Here is a 21,531-nt window from a genome sequence, read left to right as displayed (position 1 = left end):
GCATCAAGTCCTCCTGTGATATCATCCAAAGACAAAAAGCAAGGGGGTGTGAGACACCGAGGGCTCTTTCCCACACTCTTTGCCTCTGTCTCAATGGCTAGACTTGGGTCATGTGCCTACCCCTAACCCAACCACAGAGAGAAGGGCCGGTCTTATAGGACAGGCTGAGAACAGTCACTGTTAATCTTGGGGAGAGGAGGAGAGCAGAGGGGAGCTCATTTTTCTGGAAAATATCACCACTGCTATCTGGATGTAATTAGAGTTCTAAGTTCTATCCAGTCCTCGCAGGACACGAAAGAACAATGACAAGCTACTAAAAACTCTGCCTCCAAAAGTGCACTGAAGCAAGACAGCCGGGTGGATGAGCCCTGAATTGGAGAGCTGCTTCTCTGAATTGCTTAGTCAGATGACTCACTCCTCGCTATGTGTCCTTGGGCAGTTCTCAGTGGATCCCAGCCCCAGCCTGTGCTCCTGTCAAAGGAGAATAGTGTCATTTACCACCTCCTGGTCTCACAATTGGGTTGTGTGAAGATTAAAAGGAGCCTCATAAGGCCTATGAGTTTCTCAAGATGAAAGTATAACGTGCTGACTTTTCTGGAGATGACGACGCAAATGTCAAATCACTGAGCACAAAACCAGCATAGGTTCACCTCTCAGAGTAGCTTGGGAGCCAGGAGGCAAGGACGGGCTCCTCTCTTGACAAAATTCTCTTTAAATCCCCCAAGCTCACACTCTTTGTTTCTCAGCTTTTCTCTGCTGTGCTTAGACTATTATTTCTGCCCTATATCTCACCTCCCCCTAAATGCACAGGGTATGAGTAATAATAGGTCAAGGTTAAGAGTGAAAGTGTGATGAGAGAGCTGGAAGAAGGGGAAGAAGAGAGTTAAGAGGATTGCTCTGATTTTCTTCCACAAATTTCAAACCCTGTTTAAGCCCATTATTTAAGACTTAAACTAGACCACTGAATGCTTCCATGGTGCCTAAGACTGGTGCATTCTGGTCTTTTGACGGCAGGTTCCACATGGTTAGAATCTCAAGCCACCCCTCCTGATGGCAGTGTGGTCACCAGCACAGTCACATCTAAACAGAGCAGATGAGCACAGATAAGCTGCCCCGTGCACCTTGCCATGCCAGCCCTCGGTGTTTTCAGACATTCCTGTTGAAGATACACATAGCACAAACATATACCACTGATGTTATGTTTATTTTTACCTATCCCCCCCCCAAATGGAAGTGGCTTTCATTTAAAAACACAGAAAGTACAAGTTAAAATAAGGAGAGCTTAGAAACAATTTAGAGCAAAAATACACCAGATGGTGATTCTAAAACAAAATAGAATGAGTGCAAAATTCCACAGCTAAAGACAAAGGGAAAACCTAATGGGTTATGTAATTCTCTGTATTGAATTTGTTGTCGTTTTCATTTCTCCTCTCTTTCTCCCTCTTTTTTCTATCTCTCTTTTGGAAATATATGCTTTTCCCTGGACAGTTAAAGTGATGGCAGTTATCAGATTCATAAAGAAACTGAATTATGTCTCTTAAATTATTCTTGGAATAAGGTGAAGCACTTGTCGGTTAGTCAGTGGGCCAATCATGCTGCCTCTTACAGGAGGGACGTGTGGAACGATGAAGAAGAAGATGTCTTTAATTCTGATTTGGCAGAAAATACAATAATGTTTTCCATATTAATGTTTCTTAAGACAATTTTTAAAAGTGGATGGTATAGTCCCGGATTCTGACTGGACAAAAATATTTCCAAAGGAAGCTAAGCTGAGGGAAAGAACCAACTATATAATGTACAAAACATGTTTGCATTTTGGTTCCTAATGTTTATTGTCCAGCTATAAAGTTTCCCAGTCTGCCTTTGGACATGGCGATCTTTAACCAAATAGATTACCAAACACTTTTCTAGTTGATCTGGCAAGGAGTGTTTTCTCCAGGCATGAGGGTAGAGTGGCTTACTGGAAAGAATGCATGTTCTGGATCAGATGGTCACAGATTCAAATCCTCTGCCTGCCACTTAGAAGCAGGAATTTTAGGCAAGTCACTTAGCTTCTTTAACTTCAATTCTTTCATAAGTTTTTAAAAAGAATAATATCACTTCCTGTCCTTTGTTGCTTCCTCTCCCTCTGCCACCACACCAAGATCTATTGATTGCCCCCACCCCCCAGTAGCCTCAAATCTGCCCTCCTCCTGCCTGCTGTGACTTCCTTGCCCACCCCTACCTTAATTCACCTGCCAATGTGGTTCCTTGTCTGCTGCACGGCCTTCCCTCCGGTCTTTCTGATTCTGTTTTCACTCTCCTCCACTCCATTCTCAAAGTGAGCTTATTAAAACACAAACCAAATTGCCTTACTACTCAATCGCCTTTGCAGACTTGACCCTGTCACGGGACAAGATCCAAAAGCCTTCATGTGAATCTTCTTAATCTGGCCCGGCCTTTCTCTCTTGCCTCTGTCACCAATCCCAACTCGCTCCAAGCTCTGGACAAAGAGAACTCTCTCCTGTCCGGGAACCTGTCAGGTTCTGACTCTACATCCAGCCTTTGCACAGATTTCTCTCTCTGCGTAGAACACCCTTTCTCCCTGACCTCTGCTGAACTTCTCTATTCATAGGCCCTGTTTGGATGTCGCTATCTCCTGTAGACTTCCCCTGGAGGTCCCCACCCACAGCTCCAGCATGGCCTCAAGGGCCACTGAGAAAGTGCTTCTCCTGTGAGCTTCCTTAGCACCCTGCCCTGTCATGAGCCTCTCTGCTTCTCATCTCTCACACTGGCCACGAGCTCCGGGAAGGGAGGGACCACATTTTCTCATCTTCATATCTTTAGGATGAAATTCAGTGCCTCACAGAAAGCACATAATAAATATAAAATAAACGAAATCTGAACTAATAAATGTCTTTCAGGCTCTTTTGCGGATTAAATGAGATACAACAAGAAAGGCACCGAAGACATCGCAAACACTCAATAAATGATAATTCTGATCATTGTCATTACTGCTAGTATGACCACTGCTTCTGCATGAGGCTGTACTGCTTTCAGAAACAATTGTGTCCTTCTCCTAAGTGCAGAAACCTAAGTGCAGATGTCTTAAAGGCTTTTGACATTTTTAACACCAGAAATATGATGAAAACTATTATAGTAGTAGTTTTGTTGGGTCTTTATAAAAATGTTCCCCTATGCCCACTTCTTTTATTTTCTGGTTTGAGTGCCTCTTGCAACCTTTTACAAATAAGTGGGTTTATTCATTCAAACATGCACTTTCTCCAGTTGGTTCACTTCTCTGTAACCCCTTGCGTCCCTATTCAACAGAGGCTGGTAATTACCATAGCAACCGCAGCATGTGGTGCCTATGCACACTCTCAGAAACAAAGCATTTGCTTGGAAAAAATTACACACGGACACATTAATTTGCAACATGAAATTCTATTTCATGGTATTTATGAAGGGAAATCATGCCATCAAGTAAGCAGACGTGACGTACCTTCCTCCCTGGACTAGGGACTCACACCGTCCTCCTCCTGTTTCCCCGCCCCCACTCACTCCCCATGCCCACACTGATTCATTTTAAAAATAAAATTTTTGTGCGCTGGGGAGAAAAAAAAAGATGGGAAGGATTTGGTTGCAGTGGGAAGGGAAGGCACAAAGGTCAGGGAGAGGGTGCAGCCCCATAGAGCAGTCGTTCCTGTCTGAGTGATGATTGCACTACCGCGGGGATTTATTAAAACGGAGCCTATTGCTGTTACACTGAATGAGGCTCTCCATAAATTCTGGGTGAGCTTGTCAGTGGCGAGGCCCACATATAATGCTTAAATACAGCGCCTGCATCTGTAGACTGGGGTCTGCGCCCTAGGCCACGCGTGCCTCCCCAGCACTGGGTGCAGGCGCACACATGCTTCGGTCTACTCCAGAACCCAGCGCCTGAGATGCTGTGCCTGCCCAGAAACGGAGAGTTGTCACTCTCAACGAGTGTGCGTGTGTGTGTTTCCAGCAACCCATTATGTTTTAGAACGTGGCAGAATCAAACGAGACAGAGCCACTTGTTCTGAGTCTCCATGTGGTGGGGGATGGGAAGGGGAAGAAAGGGGTTTGGCCAGAGCGATTTCAGGCTGCGTGGTACTCCCACGCCCACCACTTACAAAACGGAAGGAGGGAGACATGTGCCAGGCGGTGTTCAAGGTACAGAGAAGTCTCCGTGTCGTTCGTCCTAATCAAAGGACAAGCAACAGAGGGCGAACTCTCCCTGTCTCCTTGAGTCACCTGAAGGGGGAGGAAAACCTGGGAAGAGACTTCTCTTCAACTAGACCTTTTTTCAATTGTTGTTTAAATCCGGTCAGTTGGAAGCCTCTTTATGAGTTCTCTAGTTGAAACTCAATTTTTTTAAAAAAGTGCTTTGGTCTGAGGAACAAATAACACATCCCAGGCAAAGGCTTTGTGGGCCCAGAACAATCTGAACCTTTCACTCTGTTCCACAGCAATTCGAGTGAACAGCTTTCTCTAATCACATGTGGACGTGGACGTGCTCCCCCAGACGGAGCTCAAGAAGGGCTGAGAGCAGGGCGGCGGGCCTTACTACTAAGGCCCGCGGGGTGGGCAGACCGGTCTTGTTAGCTTTTACCAAATATTTGATGAAATGCTCTAAATTTACTCTTTAAAGGGGAGTTCCTGATTATTAACTATTATTTCCCTGCTTGGGCTGAAAAGATACTGACACAGGCTCAGTATCTTCTGAGACTGACATAGGATAACGTACAGTCATTTGTTGGCCACGTTGGGGAATCGACTGAAGATACACAACTGTCTGGGAAGCCATTGCCTTTGGGCTTCAGGACGCAGGGTCTCTGGAACCAGATGAAGAATTAAGGCTCCTCTTTGTCTACACGGTGCCTCGCAGGCCCCGAGCGGCCTGGCAGAAGGAACCACTAGAGGGCGCCTTTCACCCAGAGATAGCTCTGAGTGCAAATCTGTTTCTCAAGGAAAGTTCACCCTTTAGCTGAGACACTGGGAAATCAGTGACGTGGGGAATTATTATGCACAGTTCATTTCCTTGTAATTTAACTTTCACAGTAACAAAAGCATAATGTATAGCCTCGTTTTCGGTTCTGATTTACAACAATTTAAACCAAAAGATGATTTCTGCCTCAACCCACCCCCTTCTAAATCACTTCTGCTGATATCAGCAGCTGAGAATTTTGTATTTCATCATGCCCCCTACCCTCCCTAAAACCACAAATCTAAGAAGACAAACATGTAAAACAGGATTCCTGCAAACAGCCGGATGCAAATTTTCACTTTCTGCTTAAAATTTCATTATTGCTTTAGTGTCTGTTTTAAAAACTTGTGTTTTTTTATTGTGGTGGTTTGGATAGTATTGCCACTCCTTTCAAACATTGCGACGTCCACATGGGGCAAAGCACTTCTGTCCTCAAAAGGTTGTGGGGTCGTTTTAAAACCTAGAGGTAAAAGGAGCGCGCTGCAGGCCCCCCAGTGTTCCCAGCTCACCCCTCCTGGGCCCTTGCTCCCTCATTGCCAGCCCTTCCCCTCAGGTTCCAGCAGGCTTTGATCTCTCCTTCCTCTGGCTCCTTGAGCACTTACTGACTCAACCAGCAATTTAGCGATTTGTAGCTATTGTCTTGTTCTCTAATTGCTTCATATGTACATGTTTTTTTTTTCTCCCTAAGGAAAGGAAATAGCATTTTTTGAGTGCCTACGTTTTCAAAGGCTTTTTGCTAAGGGTTTTACATGTAATTTCCTTCAATCCTTTTAACAGTCCTATGGCTTAGATGCAATTAACTTCATTTTACAGATGAGGAAACTGAGTCAGAGAAGTTAAATAACTTACACAAGGCTTTATAGAAAAAAAGATGGAGGATTCGGACACAGGTATTTCTTTTTGTTACATCTTTCTGACCCCACCTTGACTGAAACTGAAATGAGTATCTCTTCTACCCTTCTGGTGGCACAGAGGGCCATAGGCGCATGCGCACGCGTACACACATACTTCTTACGCACTGTTTAAGATCAGTCTGCGCCATGTCTTGGTAAGAAAGTTAGAATCATTCCCATTTTAAAATTTAAGTAATCTGCTGAATATGAGCCAACTTCCTAAACCACTTGTGTAGGCTTTCTCCATATAATTACTAGCTACTGGATCAATATTACTTCTTACAGCCCCATTTTTTTGAATCTGCTGTAGTTCCATCCGAGAGAAGGAGGACTGTGTGAAAAAAATATATATATCTATATTCACTACAGCAAGTTACCAAGAAGCATCAGAACCAGAGCCCCTTTTATGGGGTCCAGTCATCAGCAATCAGAGTGGCCGAGTAGCTGGGACTAATGCAAACCCAAGTGACATCAATTGTCTTGTTTCCCCTTTATGCCGCTTGATATGAATAGGTTAGGTCTCATCTTGGATGTGAGTGCTTTTGGACCCCAAACCTACCCCATTCCAAACACTGGAGGAAAGCGCAGCCAGGAGGAATAAAGTGGACTACTTCCTTGGCAATGGAAAAAAAGGATGCACTGCCTAGGAATAATCAGGGATGAATAGATCTCAAGGGCATCTAGGTGTGTTCTACATCTGGTGTGTTTGAAATGGCACAAAGAAGATGAAGGGGACCAAGTCAAAGTGTGACTTGATATAGAAGGAAAATGCTTGGCATCTATTGAATTGATCTGCAAATGAGCAGTGAAGGGGCAGCCACAAGCAGCAAGAGCTTTTGCTAAGTATTTGGTACCTTCCAGAACTGAGTTCCAGACCACTGGACCACTACAAAGCCACCCAAGCAAGTTAAGAAAATAAAGTTCCGCAGTTGAGTCCATGAAGAGGTAGTCTCTGAAGACCTGTGGGACCTACAAACCAGAAGGCTCGTCCTCATCTCCGGTGGATCTGACCTTTAGGAAGGGATTTGGGGGACAGAGGAATGTTGCTTTCTAACCTCTGAAACCATGTTAGTAAAACATATGGAACCAATAAAGAAATTATCTTGGTCCCAATAGGGTGGTTTTAAGAACTCAGAATTTTACCACATTTGGGGACTAAAAATAGAAGGAAAGAAACATGTTGTACACCTTGGGGATTTGAGTGTAAGGGCTACTAGGAAGCTAACTCATGCTCAGCTTTACGGGGTGCTCAGAGGGTGACATGATCACCGCACTCTGCCCAGCTTTGACACGAGTCTCTGGCTCTTTGTACCACTTTTGTGCAAAAAGTTCAGGATGAAGGGGGAGGAAAGGGGCTGAGCTTGGAGGACAGAGAACACACAGGCTTAGTCCTGCCTCTGTCTCTCATCTGCTCTGTGACCTTGGCTCCTTGGCTGTGCTTATCTGAATCAATCTTCTCCCATGTAGAATGGGGGTGATAGTACCTACTCCTTAAAGTCATTGTGAACATTGAATCAGAGAAAGCATGAGCAATAGGGATCCAGGAAAACGCCAGAGCTGCGCTTTAGTAAAATTGGCATACGGAACACCCCTCTCCTAACTGGCCCACAAGGCAGCTATGAAGTCTTATTATATCTAAGACACCTGTGGCTGTGAGAGGAGCATGGCTTTATGAATCACTAGGAATGAAAAAAATAAAAGCACTAGCAGTTAAATTCTGCTTTTCATTGATTTGTAAGATATATCCCCTTATTAGACATGTTAAAATGTGAAAAAATACCTTAATATTTATCATAGCAAAGAAAATCAAAAGAGAAAAAGGAAACCTATAGAATGGTAGAAAATAGTTGCAACTTATATATCTATTAAGGGGCTAATCTCTAAAATATATAAGGAACTACTGTAACTTAGTAGCAGAGAAAACTAATACCCTGATTTTAATAGTGGGTTGAGAACTTGAATAGACATTTCTCCAAGGAAGATCTTGAATAGACATATACAAATGGCAAACAGGTATATGAGAAAATGTCCAGTCACTAATCATCAGAGAAATGCAAATCAAAACCATGATGAGATTTCATTTCACACATGTCAGGATGGCTATTATAAAAAAAAACAAGACAACAAATATTGGTGAGGATAAAGAGGGAACCCTTGTTCACTGTGGGTGGGAATGCAAGACAGGGCGGCCCCATGGAAACAGTACAGTGGCTCCTCAAACAATTAAAAATAAAGTTGCCATATAACTCCACAATCCCAAAGCTGGGTATTTATCCAAAAGAATTTAAATTGGGATCTCAAGAGATATCAGTACTCCAATATTTATTGCAGCACTATTTACAATAACCAAAATGTAGAAATCACCTAAATGCCCACTGACAGTTAAAGAGACAAGAAAGAATGTAGTAGATACATTCGATGGAAAATTATTCAGCCTTAATAAAGAACAGAGTTCAGCAATCTGCCACAACATGGATTAACCTTGAGGGCATTCTGCTAAAGGAAATGGAGCTGCCACAGGAAGGCAAGTACTGAATGATGCCACTTACACGAGGCGTCTAAAATAGTTGAATTCCTACAACGCAACAGTGGAAGAGTGGGTTGGGGGAGGGGGAGCTAAGAGTGACTAATCAATGGGCACAAGTCTCAGTTAAACAAGGTGAATAAGCTGTGGACATCCTCTACAGAACACTGTATCTACAGTCAACAATACTGTATTTTACACTTAAAATGCATTAAGAGGGTAGATTTCATGTTCCTACCACAATAAAACAAAATTTTTGAATGAAAAAATTATCTTTAAATTAAGGAACAATGAGACACACTTTTCTGGCTCACACCTGGGGGTTAAAGAAACTCTAATAGGATGTAGTGAGCCTGGTTTCCATGACAAAGATGCTAACATGCGGGAGCATGTCTGATTTCCTGGGGGGGATGAGGTAGGGATGGGAAGCTCCCAGAAACCAAAGTGTAAGGTGCAGGGGGGGTGCAGGGTGGAGGCTCTGGAGGCTCCCGAGACAGACTTCATACTAAGGGAAGAAAAAGTTGGACTCTTAACAGATCTTGGGGTTGGAGGAATGTCCTGATTTCAGAAGGGCAACACCGCGGAGAAATGTGAAATGGCAGGAAAGGATGCAGATGAAAGAGAGGAGCAGTCTCACCACACTCAGGGCTTGTGAGCCCAGCTGTCCCGTTGAGAACCCTCCAGTCAGGCTCGTGCACACGAGGGGGTGGTGCTCTGCTCTAGTCCCTCGTGCTAGATTGCCGATGCTGGGGATCTTGAAGACCGGGAGTGATGCTGCTTCAGCCACTGTCCACCCTGCTGCCAAGTGGCCAGTGGGAGAAAGCGGCGGTGGTGACGGTAGTGATGGTAGTGATGGGTGTTTAGCAAGGCAGAGGTGTGGGTGCAGGGAAAAGTCAAGGCTGGGTGGGCATTCAGGTGGCAGCAATTGGCAGTCTGAAGCAGCAGAGGGAAGCTGCAGCAGGGCTGATGCCTGAGAGCATAGGGGACACCTCCTGGGGCACCCCCAACCCAATACTCAGCGGGAGAAGGAGACCCTGGAAGTGAGTTGGGAATCCTCCACCTGCTAGTGCGAGTGAGGAACCAGAAAGATGAAAGCACTCAAGATAATGGAATCCAACTTGAACCCCAAACCTGCTGAGCTTGGGGACCTCCAAACAACCTTTTAGACACCTGGTGTGGAGCGAATACTAGATAACTGTTAGCTTTCTTCCTTTTTCGTTCTTTCTCTAGAAAGCTGGTATCTGGGACCTGATCCTAATATAGTAAGACTCAGCCCATCTCCTATTATTATTATTATAAGCAAAAGTCATTTAAGTGCTAACAAAATTTCCCCAAGCTGTTAATTCAAACAAGATGCTTTCTTCCCAATGCCACATCTCTCACCTCTGCTATAAGCCACCCTAAGTCCCAACAGATGAGGTTCTGGGAAGCACACCAGGTACAGTCCCATCTCAGGGCTATTGCACCAGCTACATCCTGTGTGAGGGTGATGTGCGTGTAGTCTGTATGTCTCTGCCAGCAGATCACCTTCTTAGTGAGACCTTCCCCACCACCTTAATTAAAGCGACAACGGCCTGCCAGTCCCCTCTATGGCCCCCCTGCTTCATTTTCCCTTAGTATTCATCACCCCCAATACAGGTTTTGCTTATAATTTGCTTATTGTCTGCTTCCTGTCCCAGAAGGACAAAAATGCTGTTTCCGGTCCTGTGTACTGGTGTATCTTCAGAGTCTGGAAGAGTGCCCGACACACTGTAGGCCCCCAAATATTTGTGTGAACATTATTAAACTGCGTAACTGTATGAATATTATTAAAATGTATGAACATGATTAAAATATCACTGGCACTAAACATTGCTTGGATTAAAAGCAACTTTTTTCTTAGTATCTTTCTTAATATAGCTAAGAATTCTTTCTTGCCACATTTAATCCCAGGTAAAGGGAACAAAAGGATGAATAAACGAATAAGAAAAATGCCTTATCCCAAAGCAAGTGAAGGCAGACAAAGCTAGTGTGGCAACAAACACGGAGGAAGACACTTTGGTCCTGGGAAGCTAAAGCGATCATCTAACAATAACAGTAATGATAGTGATGGTGATCGCTGTTAGCGGGGGCCACCTGCGGGCTAGAGCTTCATTTTCCAGACGTGTAATTAGTATCATGGAATTGTCTTTCAGGAGCTTAGAATTTCTGTGACCTTATTGGGGCAGGGGGTGGGGAACCGCCAGGCAACTGACAGGAAAATACATAATAACAGGAAGCAGGAGTATCAACAGGAAAAGGAGGAGGAGAAAGAGGAGGGAAAGCAGAAGGGAGCAGGCCAACATCCTGGGCCGTCCCCACCCACGGAGACAGCCACCCCTGGAAACAGTCCCTTTGTAATCACCGCTGCTTCCTCTCTCTGTTCTAGGATCAGAGCTCGGGCACGTTTCTCTTCCCTGAGCGTGTCAAATATTTAAAATCACCCATCACCCCACCCTTCCCTGGACAATTAGTGACAAACAAGACACTCCAAAAAAAAATTGCTGAAGACATCGTTCTATAAAGCTTTAAAACTGTGGAGATCCTAGGTCAAACATGGGCTAGAAAGCTGACTGTCCTGTGAATACCACAGGATAGAGGAGAGACCAGAACCCTCCACTCTGGGAGTAGGGGCTGCATGGGCAGGTTTGGAAATTTGGTTGTAAGCTTCTGACAGGAACGTGGGTGGGGAACTAGGGACAGAGTGAATTTGGGAACCTACCCCTGCAGTCTGTGGCCCACAGGAGCTCACGAGTCTTCCCGACTTCTTTCGGATGCATTTCACAAAGCCCAAAACTAACAGCTGCAGGAAGATACCAGGAATCAAGGCACAACAATGAAAATGCAACCCTGTCCATTTCAATCCAAAGGAAACAATGGTCAGGGTTTGGAGCTGAGGAATTGCTGTGATGAATCAAAGAGAGAAAGGGACTCAAAACTTCTGTTTAGGAAGCATTTATCCCCTGGGGGAGCAGAGTGGCAGAGATGAGCACCACTGCTGGCGTTTCAGTCGGGGAAATTGTGCCAGGAGGGAGTTGCCATGATCGGCTTCAGATTGCACAGGTGGAGAAGAGTTTTTAATAATTACTGGCTGACAGCAGCTGTGGTTTTGATTCCATAGCAACAATCAACTCCTGGTTCATTCTGAGTTAATAAAATTATCTAGGCCACAAAGACATTATTAAAAACAAAACAACAAAAAAAATCTATTCCATGGCTTGAAGTCAGTGCTTCTCAATTCACACCGTGCTGCGGTGTCAGTGGGGCTGCCCATTGAAAATGCCGACTCCTGTGACTTAGCCTCTGAGCTGCCAGCGCCCAGTCTTTGGAGGTGAGGTTCCAGGAATCTTTACTGCTAACAAGGTCCCGAAGTGAGTTGTGCGTGCGGTTCCTGAGCCACACTTCGAGAGGGGCTGCATTAGATGACGCCTGCAAATTAGTTCCAGCCCCAGTCCCAGCGCCTCCCAGAGCAGCCCGAGGGACAGACCCCCGCCCTGCACTGTCCGTGCAGAAGCCACCAAGCGCTGGCACAGTGGCTGGTCCAGACAGAGACATGCTCTAAGTCTAAAATACACTGAACTTCAAAAACGGAATTTAGAGTAAACAACCGTATAGAAGGTTTCATTTAAAATTTTTATATTGATCATATGTTGAAATAATATTTTGACTAGATTATGTACTAACATACACAATATATGTTATCATATATGATATATAAAATATATTCCCTGATGCCTGTACTTCTACCCAGCCCGTCCTTAGCTAGAATCATTCTTCATAACTACGAGTGGTTTCAGAACTGGGGAGACAAAAAGATCCAGAATACCAAAACTGAAGCAGATGAAGGTTTAATTTACATAATTAGAGAAAGCCTCTCATTTCCTACCTAATGCTTTTTGACAATTAGACAGGATGAGTAACACTAGCTACCACAATAACCACAGGGGATTAACAGAATAGCAGGTTATTGGTTGCTGGTATTACAGTTAGCTGCAAGTTGTTAGCAGGGGCTGTGCTCCACATAGTCATTTGGGGATCCAGGCTCCTTCCATGATGGGGTCCCACCATCTTCCAGGGACTTGAAGAGCTCATTTGGTGCCTGTGAACCTGGCCCACAGACAAGAAAAGAGACAAAGTGCAGAGGTTCACATGAATGGCCTTAAGGCAGGCGGGAGGTGATACATACCGTTTTCCTTTAGTTTCCATTGGCCAGAACATAGTCATGTGGGCCATCTAATTGTCAGTGAAGCTGGGATATGAAGTTTAGTTGTGTGCCCAGTGAGAAAGGGAAAGGTGTTTTGTGTACCCACATCAGCACCTTCGCCTGATCCGGGCTGAGGAAGGGGGGCAGAGAGAACCCTCGTCTTTCATTCATTTCAACCTTGGCTTCATAGGGCTTACAAATTGCTTTTTATACCTCTATAGGCAGCAAAATGGATTACTCTTCATTTCCCAAATAAAGGTAATAAAGAACACATGGACCTTTCTGCCTTTCTGTGACTGGATTCAGTGTTCAGCTCTAACCCAGAGTGACCTGTGACTCTGAACATCTGCTCTAATGATTAATACCATTTAGGCCCCAGAGAAACATTTCTTCGAATCTTGCTGAGTGGTCTTGAATCAAAAGGCAATGGTATCCAAATACCATGAAGGTTTGTGGGTTATTCTGCTGACATCAAAGATAGACTTTTCTCCAAATCATGAGAATTAGATCCATGAAATAACTTAGGTAAGAGTAAAAATAATTGTCAAATTTCCTTCTTAATATTGTTGAAAGAGATTCTTACCTAATGAACTATGCTTTTTCAATAGTGCCGAGCACTAACCTCCTCTTGTGTTCCAATTTGTGCTTTCAGAGGCATTCACAAACCAGGCAGTGTTCAGGGCACTTGTATGGTGGCTGAGGAAGAGTTTGCAATGGCGAGTGATTTCTGTTCTTAGTTTGCATGTGTTAAGTCCACCACACATATGTGTGAAGCATGGTAGTAATTCTTTACACAGGTAACTCAATGGACATCAAATTCTAGAATTGTAAATGTGTTTAGTTTTGTAAAAATATTTCATAAGGTTGTAACTGCTTTTTGAGATATAATTTACATGCCACAGAATCCATGCATTTAGTGAGTAAATTTCAATGGTGTTAGCATATTCACAGTTGTGCATTTATCACCATAATCTTAGAACATTTTCATCACCCCCAAAAGAAACACTGCTCCCCTCAGCTGTGACTCCAACCCCCTCATTCCTGCCCCCGAGCCCTTGGCAACTTGAAATCTACTTGCTGTCTCTATGGATTTGACTATTTTTGACATTTCATATAAGTGGAAGGATACATTATATGCTCTTTTATGACTGAATTCTTTCACTTGAAATAATGGTTTCAAGGTTCATCCACGTTGCAGCATGTGTCAGTACTTTTGATCGTCTAATAATATTCCATTGTATGAATATGCCACATTTTGTGTATGCATTTACCAATTGAAAGACGCATAGGCTGTTTCACTTTTTGGCTATTATGAATAATGCTGCTATGAACATACATGTATGAGGGTATTTTTTGACATATGCTTTTTCTTTTGGGTACATACGTAGACGTAGGTTGTCAGGGGAAAAGGGGAAGGCTTTGCAGTCACAAGTATAAAGGACACATGGACAATAACAAGGGGGGTGGAAATGGGAGGGAGGTGGAGAGGGTTGTGGGGGTGGGCTGGGATGGGGTAAAAGGCAGAAAACTGTACTTGAACAACAATTAAAAAAAAGAACAAGAAAAAATTTTTCAAAGATTTAAAATAAAAATTTTAGCTTTATTTCAATACTTTTGATTTAAAATGTGATGTTAATTCATTGTAATTTAAATTTGCCTTTTATTTATAATAGATACTTTTAAGTATCTTGATGGAGTAATATTTCAAAAATATAAGTGTAAATATAAGTAAAGTATAAGTATAAAAAGCAAATTATTCTAATTTGCTTTTTAATAAAAATACATTTAAATTGTGTTTGCTTTGAATCCATGATACTTTCTTAACTCTTTAGATTTTTAATGTTAGTAGACTGTAAATTATATTAAAATCTTAATTATATCAACATAATAGTGATTTTGCTTAAAAATGTGAGAAAAAGAAATTATATGTAATAAATGTACAATTATTTGGACTTGATTATACGTATAGTATTACACACTCAGAATTGCCGGCCCATCAATGACACAGAAGCGTGAGTGAATATTTAAATTTTGTCATTTAAAATCTAGTCATATAAAAAACATAGGTTTATATGCATATTTCCATTTTGTTGTCACTCTATGTTTTATAAAAGTGCATTTGTCAAGTAAGGAGAATAGTGCAAATTGTTAGCTTGACTTCTAACTTTTAAAGTACTTAGATGTATAAAATGTGGATGTCTGCTTCTACTCTTGAAACAGGGCTGTAGGATCTAGGGACTGGCTTAGTGCTGGGTACCTAAACGAAGATCAATGGCTACTTATCGACTGATTGGTCTAGAACTGGAACAAGGGCCAGAGGGTTTTTAAAAAATAATGTTTAAAAATTTTTAGTGTCCTCACACCCCACGTCTCAGTCTTGGGGTGATTCGGGTTCTGTTATCCTGACTGGAATGGACAGGGGCAGCTGGCTGTTTGCGGGACTACACATAACATCTAATTCACACTAGCAAAAGTCATGCAATTAAATTCTTCATGTCAAACTTCTCTCATTAGGGTCTCATCACCAAAGATTCTGCCTGCCACTCTAAGAAGTAAATCGCTTATTGAGCATTACTAATTATTTTTCTTTCCATTCATGAACCTAGGGAGTTCCCTGGTTCTGTTGACTCAAGAGAATGTCAAAATTGGCTTTCCATTTTTATCTTTCTCTCTATCTATTGCAGTCAGAAACTGTGTTATCATTAGATAGCCAACAAAGATACACTGAGTAAACATCTTGGCTGAGTGCTGTACTGGCTGTATGCAAGGCATTAGGAAGCAGGGAATACAGTAAGTAGGAGACGTAGCTCGATGAGCAGCTGACATTTTGTAGGATCTTATTACTCTCCCTACTCAGAAGAAGTCCATTGTACCAAACCATGTAGTGGCATACAGCTATGTGCATTGATAATCATTCTCGTCATCCTGTGGCTCAGCTGGGGCAGCTCTCTCGATGGGGACTGTGAGTCAGATGGGGTGGCCATGCTCCATGGAGGTTCATTCCAGGGTCCAGGCAGATGGAGCAGCTGCCTCTCATGGCATGTTCTGCTCATGGCAATGACAGCAGCACAGAGGGCAAAGCCCATTATGAACAGGTTTCACAGCCAAGCTCACAATGAAAAGGAAAGAAAAGCAAATGTTATGATACAAAAGTCCAACTTATCACAACTCCTGCATTCTCCACCTCCCACTTCAGAAGCTCAAAGAGGTGAGACACCCCAGTGCCTGGCCTCCTCTCTGGTTTGGCTACCAGATAGTCCAGAGAGAATGACTTCAAGAAGGAGGAATAATGAGAAAGTTCACTCGCTCAGCCGTGAATCAAATTGTCGGGGCGGGGGGCGGCGCATCATGTTACCAATGGCATTATCACCAGATTACTCCTCAGGTGAGGTACCTTGGCTATATTCTCCTCTGCCCAAGCTTCCTCTAGTCCTTCTGTTTGGCTGAGCCTAGTCCTGTGGCCTTTCACATCATTCTGGTCTTTGCTCAGTTAGCTGTTTTCTCCTTGATAGCTTGAGATTGTTTTGGTTGTTTGCTGCCAAGAAAGCTAACTAGTACCAGGAGGCAGAATATTGTGTCCTAGAAGAATATTCTGTACGTTGAGGAAATAAAGTTCTCAGAGAAAACTCTCAAACAGAATTGTACATGTGTTGATATTCCAGGAAGCAAAAGTATGAAATTTTGGGCCTAATTGCAATGATTTCAAATCTCAACTCTGACACTTCTTTGCGATGTGACCTTGTTTTCTGTCTGTAAACAGGAACGACACTGCCCACCCCACTGAGTGTTTGCAAGCACAAAACAATAAGTGGGTGTTTAACTCTCCTAGCACAGTACTGATTACACAGCAGATATTAAAAAAAACTAGCAATTATTACTTCCACTATGATAAGGTGTTATTCAGAGTGGGATAAGCTTCCTGAAGGAAGGGAACTTTGAATAAAGTCTTACATAAAATTGGAGTCACGACCGATGAAAGGAAATAGAGGAGCATGCCAGAAAAAGGAATATGCGAAGGACAAGATACAGGAGCAAGACTTGGCAATTATTTATGAGAGATGTGGAGAAGACTATTCAAAAGGGGCACATCTGCACGGGAAGGAAAAGCAAGTTATAGGACGAAGAAGATCTGATGCTAGATGGGGGTCTTGAATCACAGAGAAGGTTCAAATGTGATGATTTGGTCATGACCAAATCACAGGGAGTCCTAAGAGATTTGTAGGCTGATGAAAAAAGCCGTAGTACATTTATACAATGGAATACTACTTAAACATAAAAAAGAAGGAAATCTTACCTTTTGTGAGAGCATGAAGGTACTGTGGATGGACCTAGATGGTGTTATGCTAAGTGAAATAAGCAAGGCTGCGTGAAAAAGGCGAAGGGATGAAACAGTACAAATTGGTAATAGCAGAATAGCCGCAGAGATGTAGATTGCAGAGTGGAGAATGTAGTCAGTAATGTCAAGATAGTAGGGAATACGGGGCCAGGTGAGTGCTTGGGGTAGTGGGTGGAACATTCTGTGGAGTGCATGGTATTCCGGCCACTTGGCTGTACATTTGAAACTGGTATGGGAGGGTATTGATTGTAAACAGTGGTGGAAATAAAAAAAGAATACATGTGTGTGCAGAAGGAGAGGTTATATACACAGCGTGGGCAAAAGAAGGTTTACAGTGGTAAGTACACAAAGCACAATTAATTCTTGTTTATTTATTAATTATTTTATTCTTTTCCCATATAAACAAGTGTAAACTTACTTTTGTTCTGCCCTGTATTTGAAAAGTGTTTTGGGTGTAATGTGTGGGATAATTTTTGGTGGCAATAGAGTCTAATTAGCAAGCAACTGCTATAAATCCATCATAGGGTGTGAAAATACGGACTGGGGTGACGGCTATGGGAGCAGGATGCTGGGGAAGAAACCCATCTGAGGACTAAAATGGGTCTGATGCCTCTGTAGGTGAAAGTTTAGAGAGTATGGGGTCATTGTTGCATTTGAAGAGTGACCAAAATTATAAGGCTAGATTATATAACGGCTTCTTTTTACTGATATATAATTCATGTGTGGTATGGTCAATATCTCCAGAGAAATAGAACCAATAGTATGTATGTATGTGTGCATGCAGGCATGTATGTATTGGAATTGGATTATGTGGTTATCAAGTCTGAGAAGTTCTGCCATCTGGTGCCTGCAAGGTGTTGACTCAGAAGAGCCTGTGGTGTCATTCCAGCCTGAGTCCAAAGGCGTAAGCTCCAGGGCAGCCAGGACAGATACCTGTCCAAGGGGAGAACAGGACTGGTACCCCAGCTCAAGCAGACAGGCAGGAAAGGAGTGGATCTTTCCTTCCTCCACTCTTTGTTCTCTTCAGGCCTAAGGATGGGGTGATGCTCACCCACACTGAGGAGGCAATCTACTGAGTTCTCTGATTCGAATGCTAATCTCATCCCGAAATACCCTCACAGGCACACCCAGAAATAATGTTTAATCTGGGCACCCCATGGCCTGCTTGAGCTGACACATAAAATTAACCACCACACACACCCTGCCTGTCACAATTTTAAAGTATACAATTTGGTCACGTTTAGCATATTCACAAGGATGTGCAACAATCACTAGTATCTCATTTCAGAACATTTGCATCTTGCCAAAAATATATCTCACACCTGTTAGTAGTCACTCCCTTTCCCCTGCCCTTCCAGCCCCAGGAAACAACTAATCAACTTTCTATCTCTATAGATTTGTCTTTTCTGGACTTTTCATAAAGGTGGAATCTCACCATATGTGGCCTTTTGTATCTCACTTCTTTCACTTAGCAGATTATTTTCAAATTTCATCTATATTGCAGCAAATATCAATACTTATTCCTTTTATGGTTGAATAATATTTCATTGTAATGAATATATCACATTTTAATTTATCTTTTATCAATTAATTTAGATTGTTCTCATATTTTTACAATTATGAATAATGCTGCTATGAATATTTGTGTACAAGGCTTTATATATGTACAAGTGTTCTTCATATGGTTTTAATCCTCTTGGGTATTTACCTGGGAGTAACATCGCTGGGCCTTGTGGTAACTATGTTTAACTACCAGAGGAACTGCCAGACTGGATCCTACACCATTTCTCATTCCCATCAACAAGGTATAAAATTTCCAGTTAGTTCACATTCTTACCAACCCTTGTTTTTGTTTTTGTTTTGTCCTTAGAGCCCTCTTAGGGGTTCAGTAGTACTTCTTTGTGGCTTTGAGTTGCATTTCCTTAGTGATCAATGTTCTTGAACATCTTTTCATGTGTTTATGGGCTATCTGTGTATCTCTGGAGCAGTGTGTGTTCCAATCCTTTGGCCATAACAATGAGATTTTTGCCATGTCATCAGACTTACTCTAAGACCATCTCTACAAAACGGCATATTTAAGAACTATTTAGGGTATAGTTTGCACTGTGTAAATCAGAAAATTCTGAAGTTTCCAAGTTTTGTCAGGAAGTATGCTGATGTCTTCTGCATTCTGTTTAGTCTATAAGTGTGTGATCAAGAAATTTAGACTGCACTGGGGAGTTATTTCTCTACTGGTTCCTTTTTTCCTCATTAGTGTTCATGTTCCTTGAATGTAATTGACATTAACACTTCGGATTTTTTTTAACCTTCTTTCATCTAATTCTGAGGACAAACCAAATAGAATTCTTTATAAAAGTTAATTAATTTAACTTTATTTGAACCCTCTTACGCATGGAGCTTGGTGCTTACAAATTAGTGCTAGAGAAATAAACTACACAAGGATTTTTTAAGTAGCTGTAAGATGAAGATGTTGGACTAAATTATCTTAAACTTTTCTTTCACCCTTAACATTTACCATGGTTGTTAACTGAGATGGGACGTGGGGTCAGGACTGCTAACTTAAGCCCCGTTCGCTAGTCAAGATGCCATGTTTCTTTGATGAAGTAACATTTGCAAAGTGAGTCTTAACTGGTCCCTTGGAGGCTGAAAACTCTGGAAACATAAGAAATAGCTCGTAAAAGAAAAGGTTCAGAAACTAATGTACGCACTTAAGAGAGTGGTCATAGTAATTACTTGGTGGGCGAAGTGTACTTATAGATAAAAGTCAGGAGAAAAAAATGCAAAACAGATGGTGGTTGGGCCGTGGGGGGGGGGAACTACTCCTTGGAAACCAATGGGATTTGGACTGAGAGATTTTCGAGAAGTCTAAAACGTTAAAGGAAATCTTGACATTAGCTTTAAAAGAAGTATGTGGAAAATATTACCCTTTTGCAACCTACTTCCCTCTAACTATTAAAATGGGATCAAATAAACCTGAAAATAGAAGCAGGAGGAAATGAAAGTGAGTCTAGTGCTATGAGTTGAAGGTAAAATGGGTTTCAGAGCCACTGGAAGGTTTAGGTGCCTTAAATGCTAGGCTCGCTCTGCTCTCAACGCATTTCGGCCTTTCTCCTGGGAATATTTGGGAGAGAAGGGCTAAACAGAAAAAGGAGTATGAATTTGAGTTGATTGGATATGTTTTGTGTTTAGCACTTTCCTAGGGTCCTTAGGCTGTTTGAGCCCTGGACCGAAGGAGCTTCAAATCTCATTTCTACAGGGAAGCCTTTAGCTAGCAGCATAAGGCAGTATATAATAGAATGTTAAAATGTTTTATTGTGATTTACTTTAGTGCACTTTACAGATATGTTTTTTTTACAAATTGGAGGCAAGGCCCTCCACCAGCAAAAAGATTACCACTTGCTTTATTGCAATACTTGGTTTATTGCAATATTTGCTTTATTGCAGTGGTCTGGAACTGAACCCACAATATCTCTGAGGTATGCCTGTATATGAATTACATGCTGTAGAAGTCAGAGTATAGTGATTGAATCTGGTCATAAACATCAGACTCAGAAAGAACATCCAGGACATGGTGATCATGAACTTGAAGAATGCATGAAATTCAACCAAAGAGGGCTAAGAGAAGAGGGCATTAGATGAGGGAAGGTTTGCTGTTGGGATGTACATGGTGTGTTAAGGAGTAAAAACCAGTCTTCCATTACTATCTTATTAGAAGTGAGAAAGCTAAAGTGCTCATTACATCAAGTGGGCCTTGAATGTGAGCTATAAAAATTCCTGAAATTAAGAGCCTAAAGGAGCAAGAAACTGTCTGCTGGATGCCCACCCTAAGGGGCAAAGACTGTAGAAAAAGACATGTTACCTAGGAAGAATCAGCGTTAAAATCATTTTTAACACGCAGTTACAAATCTTTTTTTCAAAGGTCCTAGGGTTTGTGTGTGTGTGCATGTTTTGGTTTTTGTTTTGCATTAAGTAGACTTTTTTTTTATCACAATCTGACATTGTTATGGACTAAATTTTATCTTCTGCAAATTCCCAGTGTTAAAGCCTTAAACTCCAACATGATTGTATCTGGAGACAGGGCCTTTAAGGAAGTAATTAAGGTTAAATGAGGTTATAAGAGTGAAGCCTCAATATGAGAGGACTGCTGTCCTTATAAAAAAAAAAAAGAGACATCAGAGAGATGCAAATTAAAACCACAATGAGATACCACTTTACACCAGTCAGAATGGCCATCATAAACAAAGCAACAAACAAGTGTTGGAGAGGTTGTGGAGAAGAGGGGACCCTAATTCATTGTTGGTCGGATTGCAGACTGGTACAACCACTGTGGAAAACACTATGGAATTTTCTCAGAAAACTAAAAATGGACCTGCCTTTTGACCCAGCAATTCCACTGCTGGGATTATATCCTAAGAACCCTAAAGCACCAATACAAAAGAACCTATGCACCCCAATGTTCATAGCAGCACAATTTACAATAGCCAAGAGCTGGAAGCAACCTAGGTGCCCATCAGTAAATGAATGGATCCAAAAATTATGGTACATATACACAGTGGAATTTTATGC

Source organism: Sturnira hondurensis, unplaced genomic scaffold (assembly GCF_014824575.4).
Source record: "Sturnira hondurensis isolate 20B ecotype Veracruz unplaced genomic scaffold, ASM1482457v3 Scaffold0004136, whole genome shotgun sequence".
NCBI classification, from domain to species: Eukaryota; Metazoa; Chordata; class Mammalia; order Chiroptera; family Phyllostomidae; genus Sturnira; species Sturnira hondurensis.
The sequence above is the reverse complement of the archived record's forward strand: the minus strand, read 5'-3'. Positions refer to the sequence as shown.